Genomic DNA, 14840 nt, shown 5'->3' on the forward strand with positions numbered 1-14840 from the left:
AATCTTTAATCATAATATGCCAACTGGTATAAGGGTATGTTTTGGACACTGCTTTGTGCAGTTCTTGAACTACTGTCTCCATACTTATTCTATTAAACCTTTCTCTCTAAGCTCTGAACGTATTGAGACAACCCCATTCAAATGAGCAGTATTGCCCACAGTAGCTGATGCCATGAGCAGTCGCAGTCGATCTGTTACCTCATTGGATCATTGTAGTATATATACTGTGGAGGCTGATTGCTGATTCTTTTATGCTAATTGTCAATACCATCACCACGACTATACCAACCTTTTAATAATAATGGTTTTATAATGTCTTCGTATTTTGCACTGCGTTAGTTTCCTGCTTTTCTGTGTACACCGGTCAATCGTAGTATTTCACCATACATCTTCTGTTTACTGCTTTTGAGGGGTTGAGGAAAACGTGGTTCAGTAGACCTGGTGTTCTTTGAAATTACATGCCCTGTGTCCGTATTATTTTTTCATTTAAAGTTATAGGCATGTATGGTTTTTCGCCACTGACACTGAATGTTTTGTCTATCTAGCATTGCTGTGACGGTTAATGAAGCCAACAATAGCATCATCGTCGTCGTTGTGTAATTTTGCTGAGAATTCATCGAGAGATTCAGTAACTGGATTAAACATTTCTCACAGTTTCTGCTCTCGATCCAAATGTCCTAACCTCAGTATCTGTAACTTCTCTCGAATAACCTTCCATGCAGTGATGACCTTATGCTTAGTTGACATCTTGTGGGGGCGCCTCACAGGCTGCACCTTATATACATTTTGCTCAGTCTTTACAGTTAAGTTGTGTACTTTCTTTTCATTTCAACCAGCTTTTACAGCTGAGTAGTCTATTTGCTTTCTCATAATGATGCGGGTGTATGTTTGTAGTTCCTTAAGCCTAGTATCTAATTAACAGATCAGTCTCAGAAGGGTCTGGCATATGTCTCTGGTTCCTTAACTTAACATTCGAGAGACTGAAATTTTCCATGTATGTACACACACATTCTCCATCTATGCACACCTGCTCTCTCAGGCTGAGTGCTTGACATACGTGCGAATTTGTCCATGGTGTGATGTATACTGACATACTCATGGCAAATTCGCACATATATATATATATATATACTGAGGAATCGCACACAGTATAGGGTTTCTTGTTATTGATAAAAAAGGAAACTGAATGACAGTAGGTGTATATATATATATATATATATATATATATATATATATATATATACTCCTGAAAGTTGCATCTATACCTACCGTCATTCAGTTTTCTTGTTTTATCAATAACAAGAAACCCTATACTGTTTGCGATTCCAGCAATTGGCACATATCATTACAAAATCATTGAATGACATGTACGTTCTTACATGTGCCCAAAAATGTGTTTCAGATTCAAATTGCCTTGTGAGAAAGCTATGATGAGATTTGCATATCCCTCATCAACTGTTTTGGTATTCTGGAATATGACTTACACAAATAAAATGTCAGTACCCATATGAAGAGCAAAACAGAAATATTATAGAATTTGACCTTGGTTTTCCACACTATGAACACTGTATTTGGCTTTTCTTTTTCTGGTGGAGGATTTGACTGCTTTGACTGAATGTCATGTATGTTACAACATCAACACCCTGCAGTATCTATTGCAATAGGTGGTACTTTGGTTGAAACAACGTTTTTGAAAATATACATATGTACATGCTCAGAGCGCATTCCATTCAGTTGCGATAGTAGTGACACGAAAACATTTATCTTGCTGCAGTTGGATGGATCTACAGTGATCGCTCTTATGTTATCGGGGAAGAGTACCCCATTCCCCTTATTCTTCTCCCTGTCTTCAACTGCAGCAACATAAGACCAGCCACTTACAACACTTATCTTGCTGCAATTGGATGGATCTACAATTATCACCTTATGTTATCAGGAAGAGTACCCCATTCTTCTTCTTCTTCTTCTTCTTCTTCCTGTCTTCAACTGCACCAACACAAGACCAGACACTTACAACACAAATCCTGATGTTTCACCCACCCAGCCACTTTACCGACTACATCCGGTTTTGGTGTGCAGTGGGCTTTTATAGAAAAAATAAGGCTTGTAATAATAATAATAATAATAATAATATATGTAGCCACTATCTTACCGAGTGAGCTACAATGGCTACACCTCATATTATACAGGGTGAAGAAAAATTTGCGCACCTGGACCTCGCAATGGATTCCTCACGTACTTGCAATACAAAGATGTCTCATCATCATCATCATCATTTAAGACTGATTATTCCTTTCAGCGTTCAGTCTGGAGCATAGCCCCCCTTATACAGTTCCTCCATGACCCCCTATTCAGTGCTAACATTGGTGCCTCTTCTGATGTTATACCTATTACTTCAAAATCATTCTTAACCGAATCCAGGTACCTTCTCCTCGGTCTGCCCTGACTCCTCCTACCCTCTACTGCTGAATCCTTGAGTCTCTTGGGTAACCTTGCTTCTCCCATGTGTGTAACATGACCCCACCATCTAAGCCTGTTCGCCCTGACTGCTACATCTATAGAGTTCATTCCCAGTTTTTCTTTGATTTCCTCATTGTGGACACCCTCCTGCCATTGTTCCCATCTACTAGTACCTGCAATCATCCTAGCTACTTTCATATCCGTAACCTCAACCTTGTTGATAAGGTAACCTGAATCCACCAAGCTTTCGCTCCCATACAACAAAGTTGGTCGAAAGATTGAACGGTGCACAGATAACTTAGTCTTGGTACTGACTTCCTTCTTGCAGAAGAGAGTAGATCGTAGCTGAGTGCTCACTGCATTAGCTTTGCTACACCTCGCTTCCAGTTCTTTCACTATGTTGCCATCCTGTGAGAATATGCATCCTAAGTACTTGAAACCGTCCACCTGTTCTAACTTTGTTCCTCCTATTTGGCACTCAATCCGTTTATATTTCTTTCCCACTGACATTACTTTCGTTTTGGAGATGCTAATCTTCATACCATAGTCCTTACATTTCTGATCTAGCTCTGAAATATTACTTTGCAAACTTTCAATCGAATCTGCCATCACAACTAAGTCATCCGCATATGCAAGACTGCTTATTTTGTGTTCACATATCTTAATCTCACCCAGCCAGTCTATTGTTTTCAACATATGATCCATAAATAATATGAACAACAGTGGAGACAGGTTGCAGCCTTGTCTTACCCCTGAAACTACTCTGAACCACGAACTCAATTTACCGTCAACTCTAACTGCTGCCTGACTATCCATGTAAAGACCTTTAATTGCTTGCAAAAGTTTGCCTCCTATTCCATAATCTTGTAGAACAGACAATAACTTCCTCCTAGGAACCCGGTCGTATGCCTTTTCTAGATCTATAAAGCATAGATACAATTTCCTGTTCCACTCATAACACTTCTCCATTATTTGCCGTAAGCTAAAGATCTGGTCCTGACAACCTCTAAGAGTCCTAAACCCACACTGATTTTCATCCAACTGGTCCTCAACTAATACTCGCACTTTCCTTTCAACAATACCTGCGAAGATTTTACCCACAACGCTGATTAAAGAGATACCTCTGTAGTTGTTACAATCTTTTCTGTTTCCATGTTTAAAGATTGGTGTGATTACTGCTTTTGTCCAGTCTGATGGAACCTGTCCCGACTCCCAGGCCATTTCAATTATCCTGTGTAGCCATTTAAGACCTGACATTCGACTGTATTTGATAAGTTCCGACTTAATTTCATCCACCCCAGCCGCTTTATTGCCCTGCAATCTATTGACCATTTTTTCCACTTCCTCAAATGTGATCCTATTTCCATCATCATTCCTATCCCATTCTACCTCGAAATCTGAAACATTACTGCTCGCATTTTCACCTACATTGAGCAACTCTTCAAAATATTCCCTCCATCTGCCCAAGGCATCCACAGGATTCACCAGCAGTTTTCCTGACCTGTCCAAAATACTTGTCATTTCCTTCTTACCTCCCTTTCGATGACTGCTAATTACACTCCAGAATGGTTTTCCAGCAGCTTGACCCATAGTCTCCAACATGTTTCCAAAGTCTTCCCACGATTTCTTCTTCGATACTGCAATTATCTGTTTGGCTTTGTTTCTTTCTTCAACATAACTTTCTCTATATACCTGGGTTCTGGTATGTAGCCATTTTTGATACGCCTTCTTTTTCCTTTTACAGGCTGCCTTGACTGTATCATTCCACCAAGCTGTTTGCTTCATCCTACTTTTACACACTACTGTTCCAAGACATTCTTTAGCCACTTCTAGTACTGTGTCCCTGTACCTTGTCCATTCCTTTTCCAATGACTGTAATTGACTACATTCAACTAACTGGTACCTTTCTGAGATCGCTGTTGTGTACTTGTGCCTGATTTCCTTATCCTGAAGTTTCTCCACTCTTATCCTCGTACATATGGACCTGACCTCCTGCACTTTCGGCCTCACAATCCCAATTTCACTGCAGATTAAATAATGATCTGTGTCATCAAAGAATCCCCTGAATACACGTGTGTCCCTCACAGCCTTCCTGAATTCCTGACCTGTTATTATATAGTCAATGGCAGATCTGGTTCCCCTGCCTTCCCAAGTATACCGGTGAATGTTCTTATGTTTATAAAAGGAGTTTGTGATTACTAAGCCCATACTGGCACAGAAATCCAAGAGTTGTTTCCCGTTCCTGTTGGCCTCCATATCCTCTCCAAATTTACCCATAACCTTTTCATACCCTTGTGTTCGATTTCCAATCCTGGCGTTAAAATCACCCATGAGCAGAATACTGTCCTTGTCCTTTACTCTAACAACTACATCACTGAGTGCCTCATAAAAACTATCCATCTTATCTTGATCTGTCCCTTCACAATGCGAATATACTGACACAATTCTAATTTTCTTGCTAGACACTGTCAAATCTATCCACATCAGTCGTTCGTTTACATACCTTATTGCAACTACGCTGGGTTCCATTTCTTTCCTGATGTAAAGCCCTACACCCCATTGTGCTATTCCTGCTTTGACTCCTGACAGGTAGACCTTGTATTCTCCCACTTCCTCTTCTTTCTCACCCCTTACCTGAATGTCACTAACAGCTAAAACGTCCAGCCCCATCTTACTTGCAGCCTCTGCCAGCTCTACCTTCTTCCCAGAGTAGCCCCCAGATATTAATAGCTCCCCATCTCATTACCATTTGTTTGCCAAGTCGTATCTTAGGAGTCCCTGGTTTGTCAGTTAGAGGTAGGACTCCGTCACTTCCAAAGGTCCGAGGCATTTTGCTCTGATTATTGCCAACATCATATTTAAAGTACCAGGGAAGCAGGTTGCTAGCCTTACTTGCCCCGAGTCCCATTGGGTTTTACCCCTAACGGCTGAGGGACTAACCGGTGGATTTGGTAGTCTTTGCCGTATGAGCACAAAGGTGACCACGACTCAGAATATGTCCAAGATGCCCAGCCTTATTCCAAAGTAACTGGTATCCCGACTGTCGGGACCAATTACTTGGCCACTCATACGTTGCCGGTGGTTCATGAACTAGGACATGACTACAGGAACCCACACCATGAACCACTACAAAGATGTCTGTCACACAATTTCGTCCTGTGCATATTTCGGGCAGTAAATTGACGTTAATGATTGGCAATCTGGCAGCACTGTAATCACATGTAGAGTAACTACCTCTGTCGGGATGTAGACCAGTGCTGTGCAATTGGTACATTGGGTAGTGTTTTGCGTTACCATGCAGGAGGTCGAGGGTTCCATTCTGGGTCGAGGCTAATTTGTTTGTACTTGCTAAATGTAGTCTGCATGGTATGCAGTGATTACAGTGGGTCTTCTACAAAACATTTTCAGTAATGTTCTATGAACACAGAAATGGTTGTACAACCGTTTGCATTGGTCAGCTTTTAAAGAAGCCTTTTGCACATCATGGGTGCTTGCTTTAGCGGAATTTATGTCAGTATGAAGGCTATTTTCTTTCGATATCTTTGGCTGACATCTACATCTCCGGCTGACATCTATATCTTTGCCTGAAAACTTTCTTGCATGTGGTTTATTTACGTTTTGACAATACTAGCACATATTAGTAGGTGGAAGATTGAATTCGCAAACCTTTACAATGAAGTCAAGATTTATGCATAATGAGTGGCGAAAAAACTGTGTTTAGGAAACGCAGATGTCATGAAAATCGGTTTACCAACAAAAAAGAGGAAGCAGTTCGAAATGAAGAATATAAGCTCTCAGCTTCAGCATCGAAACTTGGGACAGGAGAATTGTACAAGTGTGTGAGTGATGTTGATATGGATTCCACTGTATTCAGACTTATTGATTTAGAGCTTCTCTGCCAGGCTATAAAGTTTTCATGTTCATGTGTTAGCTGTAAAAATACGGAATGCATCATTGTTGTTGAAGAAAGAAGAGTGGGACATGCTTGTGATTTTGAAATAGTTTGTAATTTGTATAGCTATGAATTTTCATTTTCCTTCTCCAAAAAACTGATACTGGTTTCTATGAAAGCAGTTTAGGTTAATATATGCTCTGAAGTGCCTTGGATATGGCAGGGAAGGAGGCATTTTATTGTGTGGTTTTCTGAACATGCCTCACCCTTGTGCAAGGTTTGAAAAAATAAATAAATAAATGTCTGATACTGTATGCGTTACTGCCCAAGTTTCTATGAAGAAAGCAGTGGAGGAATTGGTGGAAATAAACCAAAAAGAAATAGATCTTGGGGTAGATATTATTGACAGTGAATCTCCTACAAATCTTACTGACGTGTGTGTGCCTGTAGATGGGAACAGATGAAAAGAGGCCACACATCTATGCATAGAGATGCATCCGTTGTTGGTATTGACTCAGGTAAAGTTTTAAATGTAGAAATTATGTCTAAATACTGCCACCAGTTTGCCACAAGGAAAATGTCCAACAATGAAGACAGTGAGAAACTGTGGCAAGAAAAGCATGCAGTAGCATACTCTAAAAATTATAGTGGGTCAAGTGGGGGCATGGAGGCTGCTGCAGCTGTGAGGATGTTCTCCAGATCTGAGTACCAGTACGATGTTAGATATACTAAATACCTTGGTGATAGGGACTCCTGTTCGTTCAAATCTGTAACAGACAAAAAACCATACAATACAACAATAGAAAAGTTTGAATGTGTTGGCCACATCCCACAGAGGCTTGGTGGTAGACTTCGTCACTTGCTGAAAGAGAAGAAAGGTGAAGTACTTGAGGATGGAAAACCACTAGGAGGAAAAGGCAGGCTTACTCTGAAAGAAATTGATTCTCTTCAGTTGTAGAATTTTGGAACACGTATTATGTTCGAGTATAATGACTTTTCTGGAGACTAGAAATCTACTCTGTAGGAATCAGCATGGGTTTCGAAAAAGACGGTCGTGTGAAACCCAGCTCGCGCTATTCGCCCACGAGACTCAGAGGGCCATAGACACGGATTCACAGGTAGATGCCGTGTTTCTTGACTTCCGCAAGGCGTTCGATATAGTTCCCCACATTCGTTTGATGAATAAAGTAAGAGCATATGGACTATCAGACCAATTGTGTGATTGGATTGAAGAGTTCCTAGATAACAGAACGCAGCATGTCATTCTCAATTGAGAGAAGTCTTCCGAAGTAAGAGTGATTTCAGTTATGCCGCAGGGGAGTGTCATAGGACCGTTGCTATCCACAATATACATAAATGACCTTGTGGATGAAATCGGAAGTTCACTAAGGCTTTTTTTCAGATGATGCTGTGGTGTATCGAGAGGTTGTAGCAATGGAAAATTGTACTGAAATGCAGGAAGATATGCAGCGAATTGACGCATGGTGCAGGGAATGGCAATTGAATCTCAATGTAGACAAGTGTGATGTGCTGTGAATACATAGAAACATAGATCCCTTATCATTTAGCTACAAAATAGCAGGTCAGCAAATGGAAGCAGTTAATTCCATAAATTATCTGGGAGTATGCATTAGGAGTGATTTAAAATGGAATGATCATATAAAGTTGATCACCGGTAAAGCAGATGCCAGACTGAGCTTCATTGGAAGAATCCTAAGGAAATGCAATCCGAAAGCAAAGGAAGTAGGTTACAGTACGCTTGTTCGCCCACTGGTTGAATACAGCTCAGCGGTGTGGGATCCGTACCAGATAGGGTTGATAGAAGAGATAGAGAAGATCCAACGGAGAGCAGCGCGCTTCGTTACAGGATCATTTAGTAATCGCGAAAGCGTTACGGAGATGATAGATAAACTCCAGTGGAAGACCCTGCAGGAGAGACGCTCAGTAGCTCGGTACGGGCTTTTGTTAAAGTTTCGAGAACATACCTTCACCGAAGAGTCAAGCAGTATATTGCTCCCTCCTACGTATATCTCGCGAAGAGACCATGAGGATAAAATCAGAGAGATTAGAGCCCACACAGAAGCATACCGACAATCCTTCTTTCCACGAACAATACGAGACTGCAATATAAGAGAGAACCGATAGAGGTACTCAAGGTACCCTCCGCCACACACCGTCAGGTGGCTTGCGGAGTATCGATGTAGATGTAGATGTAGATGTATTTTATGGGAGAGCTATCAGAAAAAATACACATAATTTAGAGACGTGCTGCGTGGGCAATTTTTTTCCACAAAATATCCACTGACCAAACACCAATGCACAATCTGTGTCCGAAAGACTATTGGTGTAAGTTCAAAAACAGAAATGAGACGTATTCACATAAACACACATTCAAATAAACACACAATACCAGAACCTGTTATGAATGCCATTAAGCCCACATTCAGGTTTCTTGCTAACCCTGATTTTTTGAGGTAGTGTCTCCACAGAAAGACACAAAATGCAAATGAAAGCCTCAATAATTTAATTTGGATTAGATGACATTTTGTGGACTTGAAGTATTCAAAATAGGTGTCTACGATGCAGTTTTATGTTAAGATAACGGAAATAATGGCAGAACTCCAAGTGCTGAAGAGAGTTGGTATAGATACTGGTGTGTTTACAACAAAAGCATTTTACACCATTGACGAGAGCAGGGTCAAGAAACTAACAGATCAGTGTCTCACCTGCAAATACAGGCCAGGCAGATTCGAAGAGGAGAGAAGAGAAACCTGGAGAATGAGTAGTATCAGTATCGAGGATTTTAAAATTGAGGTACATGTAGAAGTATGAGAAGAAAATCTTTGAACTTCATTTTCTCTGTTTTACATGTTTTACGTTATTAGAAGCCTTTTCTCAAAAAGTATATGCGCTAATGTTATGAAATTTTCAGGAAGTGTTCGCAACGTGTTGCTGTCTCCCTGGAACTAAAAAAATACGAGATCCTGCAATTACATTATGATGTTTAGATGATTGTATGTAGAAAAAATATTAATTTTGGATGTGCAAAATTAAAAACTCTGATAATGATGAAATTTGTACAATAAATTAATAACTGTAGTTCAGTGGTCTTATAACATTCTCAGGACACTACAATAAAATTTTCAGATTTATTACATTGTTAGAATTTGAGTTACAGCTTTTTGTAAAAAACAAAACATTAATCCTGCATATTTTATTTTATTTTCCAATTAAAACATAGCTCTTTTGCTTTACACATGCAAAAGTTTAGATTTGTACATTTACAAATATGGCTGTAATGATTTTTTAGATTAATGTTTACATTTTCTGTTCCAGCCCTCCTTGAAAGCTGACCAATGAAAACGATTGCACTACCATTTTTGTGTTTGTACTACGTAACTGCATATGAACTGTAGAACACCCACAGTAATCGCTGTATGATGGTTAAGACGGCAGTTACCATTCTGTGCCAATTAAAAACAAATACGTCTCAACCAAGAATGGAACCGTCGACCTCCTGCATGCTAACCCAAACCGCTATCCACTGCACAGCACTGCCTTGTCACAGTTCCCACGGTTTCCCCCGTTGGAGGTTTGAATCCTCCCTCAGGCATGGGTGTGTGTGTGTGTTGTCCTTAGGTGTGTGTGTGTGTTGTCCTTAGCTTAAGTTTGTTTAAGTAAGCTTAGGGATTGATGACTTCAGCAGTTTGGTTCCGTAAGACCTTACCACAAATTTCCAAATTTTTACAGCACTGATATAGATCCTGACAAAGGTAGTTATCGCACATATGATTAAAGTGTTGCCACACAGCCAATCTTTAACATCCATTTACTGTCCGAAATATGCAGAGGACGCAATCTTGTAACAGACATTTCTGTATTGCTAGTATGTGAGGAAGTCCGAGTGCGCGAATTTTTGTTCACCCTGTATAATGACAGGGTGGTCAAATAAGAAAAACAACAAAAATTTGCGATTACATCTATTTTATTTACATTTCAGCTTTGGTACATACGCTGCATTACATCATCAACAACAAAAACAATTGATTCATTTTTACAGTATTTCCCGGATAATGTTCCTTGTATGCAGTAAATTCAGCAAGTATTTCTCTCAAACTAATGCGATTTGATTTAGCTTCTTCTTTTGACACCATATTGAAGCACTATTCTAAATCATCTGCATGCGCTCTATATGTACCGAGATAGTTCATGATGTCTTATACACAGTTTGCATACACGGCAGCCCACAGTTCAGTCTTTCCAACACAAGGGATAGCACCATCCATAGACTGAACAAGTCTGTAAAAGTGGATTGTTGCATGTAAATGGATCGCCCTCAGGGTCTCACCATGAGTGTCACGCCATTGTACACTGATTTTATAGAAAGGGTCAGACCCGCACAGTAAATGTCCAGAGATTGAGAATACTTGGAGGTCATGCGTTGGTTGATGTAATGTTCAGCACAATTCAGTTCATTTCATTCCAGCTCTGAAAACCGCACCTTAGTACTTCTTGATGCATTTTCAGTCTCTTAACACAACACATCAGTCACTGTCCACTGATGCTTCTATACCAATATTTATGCAACATGAACCACTAGCTGTTAAATTATAAACTGAAGTGAAAAGAAGCAGAGCACTGGGAGGAATCAGCAGCTCCTCATCCACCACATCAACAATCTGTCCTTGCAGTAGCACCGGAGTGTTCTGGGATGGTGCATACATTGGAGACCAGTACTGACCTGCACCATGTGGTGTAGAGGCCCCAGTACAGTTCTTCTGAGAGCTGAGGACTTGCTGAGTATCTAAATCAATGAGCAGGATGGATAATAGCAGCTCATTGACCTGATCTAGCATGCTAGTCAGTTGCACTACAGGATTCCACGATGCTGCTACCACTGCTGATCCTCACAGGCCAGAGTTTGCTGCAAGTCCCGATGAGCTCATGGTGGCTTCTGCTCTTCCAGACACCCCAGAGGCCGCAGAGCAAAGAAGAAGAAACACTAAGAATTCACAAACAATGACATCGATTTGAACAAAGGAAGGGAACTAGACAAACGAGAGGAGGAGGAAGAGGAACTGTTAGATGCAGTAATGGCAGCAATGACATATAATGAGTACTTACTTTTATGCTTCTTCTGCGATGGAGAGGCAAGTGAGGATCTTGACTGCTGACAGCGCTTCATAGTTCTTCATCTTCCAGAGACTAACTGCGCCTGTGAGTGGCGAGCTATTGCACCTGCCTTATATCCCCTACATCATAATCATGTGGCTGGAAATTAATTACTCAATCAGTTCATTGACTTCAGCAGTGTTTATGGATCGATTCTCAGTCAGGAATTTGGCTTATAAGGACCTCTTACATGCATAAATATTCAACAGTGGTTTACCACGTAAATGATGCTTTGTTTGAAGTTTGGTCTAGCCATGACCAATGGCGCGTGCAGTTCCAGCAGTGGCACACTACAGGATGAGAGAGAGAGAGACAGAGAGAGAGTAGGTGTTTCAACCGAAATTTCTAGGATATCAATTATCCATCAGATGATTTTTTTTTTGTAATATTCTGACATCTGGTGTCAGTTGTGGCGCCCAAGTAGACACGGCACGTGGTGCGGCTGCTGACAGACTTTGCAGGACCCTGAGTGGCCCGTGCGTTGCATGGCATGACCTGGCACTGGGTGTGGGCCAGCAGGCAGAGGACAATGTATGGTATGTACTTTGCAATTGAAAGATTTTTAACTATGTAATTTCACATGATGACTGTTTCTTGATGGTGTTCCTTGTGCAGCTGAAATAAAGAAAGAGATCGATTTGATTACTTCTTTTCGATGTATTTTACAAGATCTGCATCTTCCCAAACAGCAGAGAATGATGAGCAAGAGAAATCCAACCCCTGCAAAATGAATTTTTTAAAATAAATAAACAGTACACCCTCTGTTACGTAATTGAATTTCCTGTCATAAGATCCTTCCTCTCCAGCACAGAGCTGTCAATTTCCAGGTGGGGGTGATGAGAAGGAAGGGTTGGGTAATTTATCAGAGGAGGAGGGTTTCATTGTGATAAATTTGATTAATTAGTCAATCAAATTGACAGAGTCGGAGGGGACTGTTTGAATAACTCAGACCTGAAAGTGTACCTGTATTAGCAAGAACCGTGTGGGATTAGCCGAGCGGTATAAGGTGCTGCAGTCACAGACAGTGCGGTTGATCCCGGCGGAGGTTCGAGTCCTCCCTCGGGCATGGGTGTGTGTGTTTGTCCTTAGTATAATTTAGGTTAAGTAGTGTGTAAGCTTAGGGACTGATGACCTTAGCAGTTAAGTCCCGTAAGATCTCACACAAATTTGAACATTTTTTTATTAGCGAGGTGGAGGGTTGGAGGTTTCCTGAGTGATTGGGAGGAGGAGGGGAGGGGTGAGGGAGGTATCTCAGAAGGGCGGTTTGTTCCCAGGGGGTGATGATCAACTTAGCAGAATAAGAGGTTAAGGACCTGTCAATCAAAAGAGAACAAGAGGTTTGCCCCTGAATATATATTTGCCCCTGAATGTATACTTGTCCCTGATGTAGGCAACCCACACTAACAGAATGCTCTGACGCCCACTTTGTCCCATTACTCACGTTGCATTTTGCAGCATTCCATTTGTAAATGAGCCGGTGGTGAATTCATGTCTGCAGAGAATCGCATAGCAAATGAGAAAAAAAGCAGATCTTAAAATCTTGAAATCGGATTTCGATATCAAAGAAGCATACGTAATCGCTGCTGCCTGTGTGACAACTGGTCGCTATGACAGTATAGGAAAAAGAGTGACGTTTTTTGTTCGTAACTGTTGTTCCCAAAGCCCAAGTTTCATTTGAAATGCGGAAATAAGATAGTACGTGACACTGATCGGTTGATCTTTTCCTTGTAGTCGAGTATTGACGTCATTTAGGTGGCTGATTATTTCGATCAAGAACGCAAACACGGAAAGCCACTCATTATCTTCAGATTCCGGGATTTTCGTTGTCTTGTTGTCAAAGAATGATTGTATTTTTTGCTTCAAATTAGACATCTTTTCAACATTTTGGCTCAGATCAGCCGTCACACTTCCACAAGGTTATCATTCCTTGAATCCGAAGACTCGATAAACTCTTGGAACTGAGCATTATTCAGTCGTAAAGTTCTCTGTTTCGACAGCTACCTTCATCACATGGTCCGTTTTGAGAGACTTGGCACATAAACTGTCTTAATGGATGGTGCAATAAAAGTTTAGTATCGACGTATTGCCAACTTTCTGGGCCTCATTTTCAACAAATCGAACTAATCCTTTGTGTTTCCTAGGCATTAACAAAGCACAATACGTTGTTAGTCGTGATAAGTTGTAACGAAAAGCGGCTTAATGTCGATGTCATTGCTTCCACAAAACTTGGTGACATCATGGTGTCCTTAAGTGGGTTCAGCGCGGTTAATTCTTCCGTTCCATAAAAATGGGAATCAACATCTCTGGTATAAATCGCTACTTGGATGGTATCCGCCATATTTCCTCATTCATCCAATGCTAAAGAATAAAATATGAATTCAGGGGCACGATGTTTTAAATTATATTCAGTTTGTTTTCCCACGTTGCCCACAAATCTAGTACTACTTTTGAAGAGACATGTTTATCTATTAGAGATATTTTTTTATAGATCCTTATTTCAACGGTGGTCTCCAAGAATTCCTTAACTATTTCGCCATCTGAATATGGCTTCGATGTTTTGGACAGTATCACAGCTATTGTGTATGTAGCTTTCACATAACATTCTGAATGAATTCACTCTTGTAAAGTATTGTTAAATAGACATCTTTTTAAAGTCGTTTACCTGGTCTTGTCGAAATTGTCATTTGAACTTATCAAGCATAATTGTATGTTCAGCCTCGTAATGCCTTTTGACGTTATACTCTTTTGAAAACGAGACAGATTTATCGTTTATCAAACGTATGGGTTTTGTCTTAAACTCCACAAAAATAGCTTAGTGTCCACTTGTGTTGAAAACTCCTCAATTCTTTTCTACTTTTCTCTTATTAGGTCAAATACCTTTACTAGCTGACGCCATTCAAGTTTTTGCCTTGAACTGAAACAGACTTTTTTCACCATAAGTCAGAAATTGTGCCAGAAAAGGAAATGGAAAATATTTTTGAAAGTGCTAATTAATGCCTTTCATATGAAGCTTCATTTGACCTAGAGCCTTAATTTAAAATTTTGACACTCATTTCGGCTTCTTTTGTTAAGAATGTTGTTTAAAGCTACTTTAAATTTCAAGTCAATGGGATTATCAGTTGCTGAAAATAAGAGACAGACAGATGCACTAGAAGGGTTCCTTTTGTACTTTTTTAAATCGGACTTTTAGTCACCAGTAACACAAATTTGCAATTAAGCATTACTAATCTACACACAAATGCACACATTGCAAAATGAACGACAGTCCACAAGTGCGTTTTCAAAGCCTTCTACATCAAGACATGAGAGTTTATTT

This window comes from Schistocerca cancellata, chromosome 5 (assembly GCF_023864275.1).
Source record: "Schistocerca cancellata isolate TAMUIC-IGC-003103 chromosome 5, iqSchCanc2.1, whole genome shotgun sequence".
Taxonomy (NCBI): Eukaryota; Metazoa; Arthropoda; class Insecta; order Orthoptera; family Acrididae; genus Schistocerca; species Schistocerca cancellata.